At 39.2% G+C, this 12,805-nt stretch overlaps 1 long non-coding RNA gene across 1 annotated transcript; it reads right to left on the bottom strand.

The window, feature by feature from the left end:
- Positions 1–10,389: 10,389 nt before the first annotated feature.
- Positions 10,390–12,473, bottom strand: LOC122011401. Its single transcript, XR_006119943.1, has 3 exons — positions 12,020–12,473; positions 11,153–11,273; positions 10,390–10,535 (listed from the first exon to the last, which is right to left on the bottom strand). It is a non-coding gene; the product is annotated as an uncharacterized LOC122011401 (long non-coding RNA).
- Positions 12,474–12,805: the final 332 nt, after the last annotated feature.

Below are 12,805 nucleotides of genomic sequence, written 5' to 3'. Positions count from 1 at the left end.
TCTGTGATTTTTTAGAAAACTTGTTGCAGCTAATCAGTAGTAACTGCTACATTGTTTCTACTCTTGATAAATTGCTACATAGACGCACCGCTAGTGCGCCCTAATGTGATTGATGAAGATCCGGGTTAAGTTGATGGTGTAGCAATTATTTATCCGTAGCTACCACAGCACAGAAAGTATTAACACATTATGCAAGACATCGTCGATCATTAATATAATAAGTTTTTTTTAAACAGTGTAGCAGCTAGCTTTTCAATAGTAGAAAATGCACATACCATGTTTTTATCCGTAAACAAAGAAAGACTTGGAGATTATAGTTGGGGTTGATGTAATCAAATGAATTAAATTATTATTTATTAATTTGATAAATAAATATAATAACTAAAAACAAACAAGATTTTATTATTTCGTAAAGGTAATTTAAACTTTCAGGATTTGGTCTGTTAATACAAGGGAGGTAACAACTGGGTTTTGATCATTGAATGCTTCAAAATGTCTTATTACATCAAGTCTCCTTACAGAGGTTTAACATACAACGCCAACTACACCAATTAACATTTATTTTTCCATATATTAAAAAAAGAGATCATTTATATTCAAGACAAAAAAGAATATAGTAGGATAAGATTGGAAATAAAACTAATATTGGAATGACTTACCAAATAACTGCTCTACGTTGTAGCAGTTTACTAGTAGATTAGCTGCTACACGTTGTAGGAGCATAATTTCCACGTATCTGTTCCACTTTGTAGCAGGTTAGGGTCCTAATAGCTTTAATAGTGTCTCGTGTTTAGGCTGTGTACAGTGTAGTATAAATACAGATATAGTGTCCCTAGAATGACCATTCATAGCAGGCATCGCCCTTAGAATGACCACTCAGATCAGTCATCACCCATATGACTACACATAGCTGTCATAAATCAACACCTATGACTAGTTGTCTTATATGTTGCTTTGTTAGAATGGTATGTGTGGGCTCGTGACTACACCTGATTTCCCTATATAATAGAGGGTCGCCACGTTCATGAATTTCACAAAGGACAACTAGTAGCAGATTCATGGATTGCCCACATTTTCTCGCCCCCACCTTCGTCATTCCTTTCATGCCATCCTCTATAAATCTTGAAGTTTATCAAGCTCCCAAATCGGAAAAGCCACAGCGGTCAAGTAGCATTCCACAATCTAAAGTTCGGTTCCATACTCGTAAACGTATTTCCCTAATGCGAACATCATCGTCCAGTTCCCATCAACATACGAGGATGATGGTCGGCTGCTCATGCAAAGGTCTCACTTCTGCCTTAAATCATGTGTGCGCGACAAAGTGCTTCTTCATCGCCCTGAGGATTCTCTCCTCGTCGAACTTGGACCATCCTCCACCAAGTGACATGAGAGACATGGAAAATAACAACATGGTGTTTTGTGTTCAGAATACTGAGTACGTTTATCAAGGTTGATCGTTCATGGATATTACTGTGGATGCAACTCGACCAATACATGTAGTGACATAATTGGTGAAAAAAATGTGAGCGCTCCTAGGTCTTCTGACCACTGTGTTCATATTAAACTTATGATGTAATCAATATGTCATTGCATTCACAACATTGTCAATGAAGGTAAAAATCAGACGAAATTATAGCTGCTACACTGTGTTGTCTTACAAATAAGTAGTTACTACATTATCTAAGATCTACTGCCAACTGGCTATTGCGATTATTAAGTTTTAGGAATCATGTTCTTGAAGCTCACAACTGTGGAGTAGCTGCTATAATGGAAATCAGCTAATTCATACTAACTGCTACACGTTGTCTGAGCATTGTAGCAGCTGATCCGCATTATCGGCTACACGATGTGCCAGCTCACGTGTCTGTGTGGTTTCTTTGCAAATGTGTAGCAGCTAATTTATAGTAACTGCTACACATTATAGCATCTACTATTGAGAAGTTGAATAGCTGATATACGTTGTATCCGCATCTGACAACTACCTAGACCTAGCTAGTACCTACTGTAAGGTGTTGCATTAACTGCTACAGCATGTTGCAGCTTGCGGGTTACACGTTATCTCATAACACGTGTATAAGCTTAGTGTAGGTGGTCTAAATAAAAAACTGAGATAAACAGACTGTCTAACATCTGATTGCGTGTAAGCAAAGACAGACTTGGAGACTATAGTTGGATTTGATATACATGAATAGAATTGTATTTTATTATGATTTACAATACAACGTACACGACCATGGAATTCCATGTTTTCCAATAAATGGATGATCGCTTTAATTGTTGTTCCCGTGCCTCAAGGACGGACCTGATTGTTCCTCCCACCCTAGGTAGGGTCGTGTGGCTGAATAACACGTTGGACAAAGATGAGACGCATGCTCCATCCGACTACGTTTATTAGACTTACCTTCATAGGTCTGTGAAAGAGAGTCTATCTCCGACATAGCTCGGTTTAATTTAGATTGCAAGGACTTAATTTGACCTGATTGTTGCTCCAATTCTTGCTATTGTTGCGATATTAGTCGACCATCTGCTTGGATCTTCTTTGTGAAGATGGTGATCGTTGAAGTATGCTTCAATCCTAGATCATTTAGTTCGGCGGTCCTTTGCTCTAAGTCAAAATAGGCTTTTTCCCTTAAGGCAACCTCAGCTCAAATTTGGGAATGAGCAGCAGAGAGACGCGACTCAAGGTCACCTTGATGTGAGCGGTGAAGCTCCAGAGCTTGCATCGCGTTTGCTAGGGTTCTCTCTTTCCTGGATAATAGTTGAGGGCAAGCTTGTTGAAAATCTGAATTTATACCTCTTGACTATAAGGTGCAGGATAAGATGGAGATAGAGAAGGTGCAGGAGAAGATGAACAAAGAAACTGTGTAGTGATATCGACCAAATGTAGCACGCTACAAGTTATAGCAGCTACCTACACATTTAATCACTACACGCAGCAGCAGATAACTGTCCATGTAGCTGCTACAAGGTGTAGCGGCTACATGATAAGTCATCATACTAGTAGCTTCATTTTGCTATAAAATATTGCCCCTAAACTTTTTGTGTGCGCTTGTACAAAAACTGGGTAACAATTAATTTTTAAATTTATTTTTCCTACTGTACCACACCAAGTGTGCTTTGCTGCTACACGTGCTAGTGGCTACTGCAACACATAACTGGCACAAGCTGTAGCAACTAAATGTCGATGTCGCTGCTTTGGGAAGTAGCATACAAGGAATGTTAGCCGCTCCAACGATGTAGTAGTCATTGCTTAGACATTTACCTTATTACTGTATGCTGTAGAAGTTAGGCAGCAGTTTCTGCTACACCTTCCCTCTTTGTTTTTGTCACCTTGCAATTAGAGCGGTATAGTCTTAGACTATTTACCTCGTTGACAAAGCTTGCGTGGAAATATGACATCTACTAACACGTACTAAGTTCGGGAGTAGGGACCATTGCTTCGCCTCGGAACCTCACTGCGACGTATGGTTTTCGTCTTCGAATCTTCGTCCGGTGTAAGTTAATTTGACTCTCCACTTTGTAATTAGGGTTTGAACGGTTAGTGTTCAGATGATTTTGAGTCGCCTTATAGATTATCCAACTTAACTCTACGAGCAGATAAATATTTCCTCTGTCTCATATTTTATCCTAATTAGTTGTCATCATTGATTGAAATTGATACCTTTAATTTGAGCTAAATATGTCATTCTCTAGCAATGGGGGACACCTATGATGCTAAGCAGCTATACACTCCCCAAGTTGTCGAAGATCGAACACCCCGGATTGAGATGGAATTTCCATCATTGGAGGAGGCCTTTTCGTTCTATAATCAATATGCATGTGAAGCCGGATTTATTGCAAGATTAGGCAACAACAAGAAAAATAAGAGGACAAATGAAATTAGATGGAAACAATTTGTATGCTTTAAAGAAGGGCATACTGATGATAAACGGAAAAAAGAAGCACAAGTTGACAGTGTAAAAGAAAGGCCACGTGGGGAAGTAAGGACTGGATGTAGGGCAAACTTTCACTTGTTAAAGAACAGATCGGCCCAAATTGGGTTGTCACAAAATTTATGGAAAGTCATAATCATCCACTCTCAACTCCTTCGAAGGTGTATTTGCTTTGCTCACATCGCCATTTTTTGAAGCCAAGAAAGTATTAACGCAGCAGTTTTCAGAGGCTAATGTCCCAACTTGTCAACAAATCTGATTGTTGGAGATAGAATTCGGAGGCCTTGAGAATATCGGTTGCACAGAACGGGATATTAGAAACTTTGAGAGGGAGCTAATGGATGAACAAAAAGGGAATTGACGCTGAAACACTCATTGAGTTTTTTGCAACGGAGAAAGAGAAGAATTCCGCCATTTTCTATGATTATGAGACTGATTCAATAGAAAGATTCACTAGATGTTTTTGGAAGGATCATATATCGAGGAGGGTATACAGCGTCTTTGGTGATGTAGTTGTTTTTGATACCACATATAATACCAACAAATATGGGTTGATTTTTGTACCCTTTGTAGGAGATCATCATTATCATAGCATTGTATTTGCCTGTGTCTTTCTAAGTGATGAGAAAACTGAGTCGTTTGTTTGGTTGCTTACGAAGTTCATAGAAGTCATGCCTAAAGGTCCACCAACTGTGATCATTACTGATCAAGATCCAGCTTTCACGAAGGTCATTGCCCAAGTTTTACCATGCACAGTGCATCGATATTGTTTGTGGTACATTCTCAATAAATTTCCAGATAAATTGCCCCCTTTGACCTTTCGCAACTACTATCAAACCATAAAGGATGTAATTGTTAACTCCTCAACCCCTGACGAATTTGATAGGTCATGGGAAGAAGTTATCAGGTCATCTGCCTTGGATAAAAATGACTGGTTAACATTGATGTATGAGTTACGACAAAGGTGGGTCCCATTATTCCTTCGCTATATTTTTTCCGCTGGAATGTCAAGCAGTCAGCGATCTGAAAGCTCACATTCATTTTTCAAGAAGTATGTATCACATAAGAACTCATTGATGGATTTTATCACGCGGTTTAATAGAGCATTGCGACACCAAAGACACAATGAGTTAATTGTCGACCATATTGATATGGTCGAGCAGCCCAAGGTTAAAACAAACTGGCCTATGGAATCTAAAATGGTTAGGGTGTACACCAAAAAGAACTTGTTGGATTTTCAAAGTGATATGAGTGCGAGTCATGGTATATTGTGCAACAAGCAACTATAGTTCGTGATATAGTGGGTTACAATGTCATGAATTTTCAGAGTGATTCATCTGCAAAACCAAGGGTCCTCACGCATGACAAACATGCAGACTACATCTCGTGTAGTTGTAGTAAATTTGAGTTCGAGGGCATTCTATGTAGGCATATGTTAGCTTTTTCCGTATTAACCAAGTGTTTCTACTGCCTGATAAGTATATACTCAATAGATGGACAAGAAATGCCAAGGTTGGGGCAATCTATGATTTTGGGGAGCAAATTTCCATCTCCAGTCTAGATGCTAAATTGATGACAAGACACTCGAGGTTATCCTATAAAGTTTCAGTACTCATCGATGTTGCATCTTTGACTGTTGAGGGGACCAACTTGTTGGATGACCAATTAGATTGTATATACAGTAAAATTCAAGAGATGAACATCAGTAGAAAAATGAACAACCTAAGTGAAAGGAGGAAAGACATTGATGGGGGCCCCTCTATTGTTGATCCTTCGTTAGTAAGGGCAAAGGGTTGTGGAAAACGATTGAAATCTTCAAAAGAAACGTCAACCTCAAAATCCAGGCTATGTCGTGGATGTGGTCACTGAGGTGTCTCACACGACAAGTGCAACTGTCCAGTATTGCAGCAGGGGTATGCCTCCATTAATTATCTCCTTAGAGCATAAGTTAATAGTCGAGCATATCAATGATTATCATCCCTTAGCAATATCGTTAATAACTAAACGATTGCCAGATCAACTGCTACGGATAAGGATAATACTAACGATGACGAATCCTACGAAGAAGATTTGGCATCTATAGCTGGTACGTTCATGTGTTTTAGGCCCTATATAACTGAATCTGGACAAAGGGTTGCTTATAATTATTCCACTATGTTTGTAGGTGTTGATACAGTCTGACCTGGCTGTTGTTTTGATGTTGACACTGATTTAAGTTTGTATCAGATGTTAATTAAACTCAGACTGATTAATGATCAAGGTTGATCATGTGGAGAGGAAAAGTCCAAGTACGGATACTTGGCACGCAAAGTCGGAGAGGGCTTGGTAGCTCGTTCTCTGGACCGGACGAAGTCGGAGAGGGCTCGACAGCTCGTTCTCCGGACTAGGTCAGAGAAGGCTCGATAGCTCGGTCTCTGGACTGGACGTGGAAGTCGGAGAGGGCTCGGCAGCTCGTTCTCCGGACAAGGTCAGAGAGGGCTCGGTAGCTCGGTCTTTGGACCGGACGTGGAAGTCGGAGAGGGCTCGGCAGCTCGTTCTCCGGACTAGGTCAGAGAGGGCTCGGTAGCTCGTTCTCTGGACCAGGAAGACGTTAGGGTTTAGGGCTGGGAAGCTCTAAAACTAACACAAAGACATTGGATCGGTCTGTTGATTGATACAGTGATACTTTGGTTGACTGGATCGGTCGACAGACCGATCCAGTGATACTCGAGTGATCTGATCGGTCTCGTGACCGATCAGTAACCACACAAAAGCATTCTGTGGGTTATCTGATCGGTCTACAGACCGATCAGAAGGAAGCGATGATTTCTGGAAAACTATAGGAGATTGGTCTGTGGACCGATCCACCTATAGGCTGATCGGTCCACAGACCGATCAGAATCATCCCAGACCGATTAGGATGTGTCCTGATCGGTCCGGAAGGCTATGGATCGGTCTGATGACCGATCCACAACGATGTCATTTGTCTTCTGCTGTTTCTCTGTGATTTCTGATTCACTGATCAAATCATCTGCTGTGAGATTTTTTAAGTTACATGTTGCAGGTGTCGTGCCAATGGTTAATTTCAAATTAAGCTCCATCAAAAGAATAAGACCAAGTGATCTTTCCACTGTGTTTCGCTACAAATGGTGCATTTGGAGCATCAACGTTCACTGGCTGCGATCAGTGGCTACAGCTTGACTCTTGCTTATTGGTTCGAGCTCAGAGACACCAGAGAAGACCATGGATGATATTGGTGTGAGTTCAGAGAACCAGATGAGGAGGAAGAGTGATTGGCGACGCCTGAGTTGGTCGCAGTGATTCAATACAGGTGACAGTGATTCGGCTCTGGCTGAAGACAGTGAGAAAGAAGCAGAATAAGAAGAAGAAGGCAGAAGAGAGTTAAAGAAGATTTTTGAAACTCTCTGTCGACCAAAGCAAGTGTATTGTGTTGTTGAGCTCTTGGCTGTCGAATCCTTCTGTCTTTGCATTTTGCTTCGTGGCTGTAAGTTTCATTTGTTCATTTTTTTAGCCACAAAACTCTGTAAGTCTTGTGCTTCGTTTCAAATCATTTCTGTGACTTTGTGGAGAGGTTACTCCACCGAGAAGGAGAGATACTTAGCCGAATTTTGTCCGGCGTGTGATCTACCAAAAGATCAAGGGATCGTCCACCTTACGGACACACTGAGGAGTAGGGGCAAGTTATCCCCGAACCTCGTACATCGTTTTGTTAGTGGTGGTTTGTTTCTTTTCCTTGCATCAGTTTTCATTTTACTTATTTTCGCTGTGCTAACAAACTCTTGCAAGAAAATTCTTTAAGTTTTAAAGGAGGCTATTCACACCCCCCTCTCTAGCCATCCGAAGGTCCTAACAAGTGGTATCAGAGCAAGACGCTCTTCATCCGAATTAACATCCTAAAGCGCAAGAAGATGGCTATGAAGGAAGGTTTTAGCGCCAATCGTCCACCCTACTTCGACGGAGCGGACTTCCAATATTGGAAGAGCCGTATGGAGTGCTACCTCAAGACCGACATCTCCATGTGGTTCTCGGTCAAGGAAGGGTTCACACCTTCGAAGGACGAAGAAGGTAAGGAACTAGAATCGTCAAGGTGGTCCGCCGAGCAAACTCGCAAAGGACAAGCCGATGCCAAGGCGGTGGTCACTCTACAATGCGGGATAGCCAAAGATCAACTTGTCAAGGTAGGTCCTTTTGTGAGTGCAAAAGATTTGTGGAACAAGCTCATCGAGCTCCAAGAAGGAACCCGAGACTCTCGGATCGCCAAGAGAGACTTGTTCCTAAACCAACTGCAAAATCTCACCATGAAGGAGAACGAAACGGTAAGTGAACTACATGGAAGGTTCAAAGAGATCATCAATGGTCTTCATTCCGTAGATGAACGCGTAGAGAATCGCGATCTCGTAAGGTACGCTCTCAAAGCCTTTCCGAGGAATGCCTTGTGGTCATCTATGGTAGATGCCTACAAGGTCTCCAAGGACCTTTCAATTATTAAATTAGATGAATTCTTTTGTGAAATGGAACTTCATGAACTTGCTAACAAGGGTCAAAAAGAGAAAGGTATTGCATTAGTTGCAGGAGAAAAGAGCAAGGATGGAAGAAGGAGAAAGAAATTCTTACATCCTCATCCTCCTCCGAGTCCGATGATGAAGATGGATCATCATCAAGCGAGATGGCCAACTTCGCGAGAAGAATCATGAGAAGGAGCCGGAGATACAAAGGGAAAGGTAAGTCTATTGATCAAAATGTTGATAAGACTAATGTTACATGTTATGAGTGTAGCAAGAAAGGACACTATCGGAGCGAGTGTCCAAAACTAAAAAAGAAGGAGGAAAGGGCCAAGAAGAAGAAAGCTCTCAAAGCTACTTGGGATGAATCCTCCTCAAGCTCATCGGAGGAAGAAAAGAAGGAGAAAAGCACTCGCCAATTAGCGCTCATGGCAAGGGAGGAATCAGACTCCGAAAGTGATACATCAACCGCGGCTTCATCATCTTCGGATGATGAAGAGGTAACTTCTCCTCACTTAGAAAAATGCTATAAAACTATTGCACATTTATCTACTTTGCTTAAGAAATCAAAAACTGAAATTAAATCATTAAAAGATGAAGTAGAACACTTGAAGACTCTTAGGGAAGATGAGGTTGATGACCTACATCAAGAGCTTCTTGAGGATAAAAACAAAGCCCTAAAGAGTGAAGTTGAGAAACTCAAGAAAATGCTTGAGAAATTCTCAACTAGCTCTAAGACCTTAGATATGATTCTAAATGCCCAAAGGGCGGTCTACAACAAGGCTGGGTTAGGATATCAACCTAAGGAGTCTAGTTTCATTTCCTTAGTGTCTAGAACCCAATTTCATAGATCACATACTTCTAGGGTTCATGAGACTAGGAAGGGTGTGACCAAGGCATGGGTTCCTAGGTCTTTCATTGTAGATGCATTAGGTCCCAAGATTTGGGTACTTAAAACATCTATCTTTCGTGTCTTGTAGGCATTTGTCAAGGGGGAGCATCTATCAACTTGGTTTGTTGATAGTGGATGCTCCAAGCACATGACCGGGGACAAGTCACTCTTTACTACCCTTTAAAACAAAAATAGAGGTAATGTGTCCTTTGGTAATAATGGTGGTCTTAAGGTGATAGGAGTTGGAGATATTCATATATCCGAATGTCTCCAAATCAAAAATGTCCTTCTAGTCAAGGGGATGACCTTTAATCTCCTAAGTGTCAGCCAATTGTGTGATACGGGTTACACAATTGAGTTTCATTCAAGTCAATGTCTGGTCAAACACATTGACACACTTGACACGGTACTAGTAGGCACAAGGGTAGACAATATTTATCAAATATCTTTTAAAAGTGCTACTAATGCCTCTGCTAAGTGTTTCATGTCAAAAGAAGAAGAATCATGGCTGTGGCATAGGAGGTTGGCCCATGTGAACATGAAGAATATTCGAAAGCTGGCCAACACTACTAGAAAACTAGGCTTTTGAGACACAACAAAATGTGTCTTAAATTATAAATTTAGTGTCTCAAAATGTTTTTGAGACGGTGATGAGACAGTAATGTAGTCGTCCCTAATACAAGCGTCTCAAAAAAATATTGAGACAGTTGTACTATCTCAAATGCTATTTAAGACGGTGATGAGACAGTTATTCAATTGTCTCAAAAGTATTTAAGACAGTTATTATTTTGTCTCAAATGTTATGTCTTATTCTGTGAAAAAGCTAAAGAGACTAAATCGAGATGGTAATGTGCTGTCTCAAATAGAAGTGAAGACAGTAAATTACTGTCCCTAATATTTTAACTTGTTAGATGCAACAATTATGACAAAAATTAATAATCATTAAAGAACATTTATTATACAAATTAATCTAGATTAAATCTATTAAATTGTCATTTCAAAACAAAAGGAAAAGTTCTCTTTTTATAAATTAAAAATGATATCCACAACATAAAATTCTATAATCATTAATTGAAGTGCATCCAACATCCATCCAACATTCATCCAATAAAAAAACAACTATTCCCATGAAAGTTACACAAAAGAAAGTCTAAAGAATAACTCCTCGTGACTTAGAGATAACTTCTATAATCCTTCTTCACGAGAATCCTGAACATAAAAAAAAAACTCTTATTAGAGGTAAAGATGATTTATAATATATAATGTTAAAAAAAATCAATAAATAGAACATTTCAATAAAAAATGTTATCATCTAACACATAATCCTCTTTCTTGCATGTCATATATCTAATTAATCTCTTCACAACAAGATCTGCATCATTGATATCTCTGGTTCTAAAAGTCTTCCACCCTTTTACATCAGTCAAAGAAACAAGCAATCACATTTCCAGAGAAACTATAATCATCTCATCCTGATGACTAGAGTTAGAATAGTCGACAAGTATAAATAAACCCAATGAAACTAGTCGTTGTGTTTGGTGTATCCACTATTAATAAACAAAAGTTTTTTTTGTGTATCTACAAGCCAAAGGAAAATATATCAACAAAATAACTATGAATTGATGATTCTGATATCACTATGAATTTAGCATTCAATGTTAAAAACAATGCTGCAACTAATTTAGAATACAAAACTAATAAAACATTGCATATCAGTTGAGCTAATACTTTGTAAGAGAATTCCAAAACATTTTGTGATACATTTTACATTTCTAATTTGCTACTTCGACAAAATTGGTGAGTGAGTAACAAAGAAAAGAAATGACCTTAATAAATTATTTGATATCCATGCACTGCTCATGTGATCTTCATAGCAATTAGCTAATGCTTCCCATTCTTCTCGAAGCTGTTATGAGACCTCTTTGATGACCATATACCTCTTCCATACTACAAATTATTAGGATGCATGTTATAATGGAGTCGAGTTCAGGTTTTGTAACATGTTATTATACTACATGCAAATTGGAGACCCACAGTCAGATCTAGAGTGAAGCACCATCATTTAATTACCTCTCTACTTTGATTTACATGCAAGGGAAAAGATTAGCACATATATCATTTTTGGTGTTTCATTCAATGTCTACATGTATGCATCATACTCACTGAGTAGGGATTCTATTTCCATGACCAATGAAACTAGATTAATTTACAATAATGATCATATATACTTTCTTTGCATTCTCTTCTATACTCCTTACACCATCCTCACATCACACTCTGATAAATTCAATTCTTTAAGAATTTATTGGCTATGTAGTATGTCCCTACCAACTCATTCTAGCTATATCTTCTATCCAACCCTGAAAGACACGCAAGTCATATATAAAAATTCAAAGAAAATAAAAATTCAATCTAGCTATATCTTCTATCTAGCTTCACTTTTAAGAATTTAGTAGCTGATAGTTTCTCATATAAAAAAAATGGAGGATGAGCATATCAGCTCCCACATTCATGAACCTAGTTCAACCATGCAGCAGCATGATGTTTCCTTTTTGAGTCATATCCATGCAGTAAGTATGCATGTCATTTCTGAAAAAGAGAATTTAACACTTCCTGTAACAAACATATAGGGAAGCAATTAGATGCTACGCCAGTATCATCAGTGAACTCTGAATGCTGGTCATAATTCTGACCTAAATGAAGATGACTACTATTGTCGTGGCGGTTTGGAACCTAGTAGCATTGCTGATGAAGCTGATGCATTTGATGTAGGTTTCAATAATCCACCTTCACAGCCTTTCCGAGGTTACCAATCTGCAAGTCATCCCAGGGAGCAGTTAGAGTTCCTGAACTGATTATCTAAATCTGATGATTCCCCTGGCTCTCAATATTTAATAAATCAGGCGTGCTTGCTTGCAGCTCAAGAATCCATTGCTGAAAGAGCTGATAACATAATTGAGGGAGAGTTGGTCTCACATTCTGAGAAGTCTTTATTATCTACAAAACCACCATGCCAAAGTAATGAAACTATCAAAGATGATTTCATGCAGTTTGAAAAAAAATAAACAATTGGTCAGTACACCTAGTCAAGCTAATAAATTGGAATTTGTCTCCATTCCACATGGATCAAAGACTGTTAAATTTTCTCAAGATATCCATAATTCAACTAATCGGGCTATACATGACTAGCATGAAATTATCTTCAATCCTGTCCTTCATGTAGGACCTGTTCAACATTATGGTATCGCTGATGAAAAATGCTATAAACAAGGGAGGATGGTTCAGAAGCCTGAGTTTCAAATTGCACCTTCAAAGTCTGTGTCTGATAACCCTGCTGTTCATGAGGAAAGGATCTTACAGGAATCCAATATGAGCAAACACACAGACAAGCCCATAAGTATTGTTGATATAAAAGATGCACATGCTGATGGATCTTCCATTAAACCTGTGGAAGGTCATGTTCTTCCTGACAATCCCTG

The sequence above is a fragment of the Zingiber officinale genome, chromosome 8A, assembly GCF_018446385.1.
Source record: "Zingiber officinale cultivar Zhangliang chromosome 8A, Zo_v1.1, whole genome shotgun sequence".
Classification (NCBI taxonomy): domain Eukaryota; kingdom Viridiplantae; phylum Streptophyta; class Magnoliopsida; order Zingiberales; family Zingiberaceae; genus Zingiber; species Zingiber officinale.
This window is presented reverse-complemented; position numbering and strand designations above follow the sequence as displayed.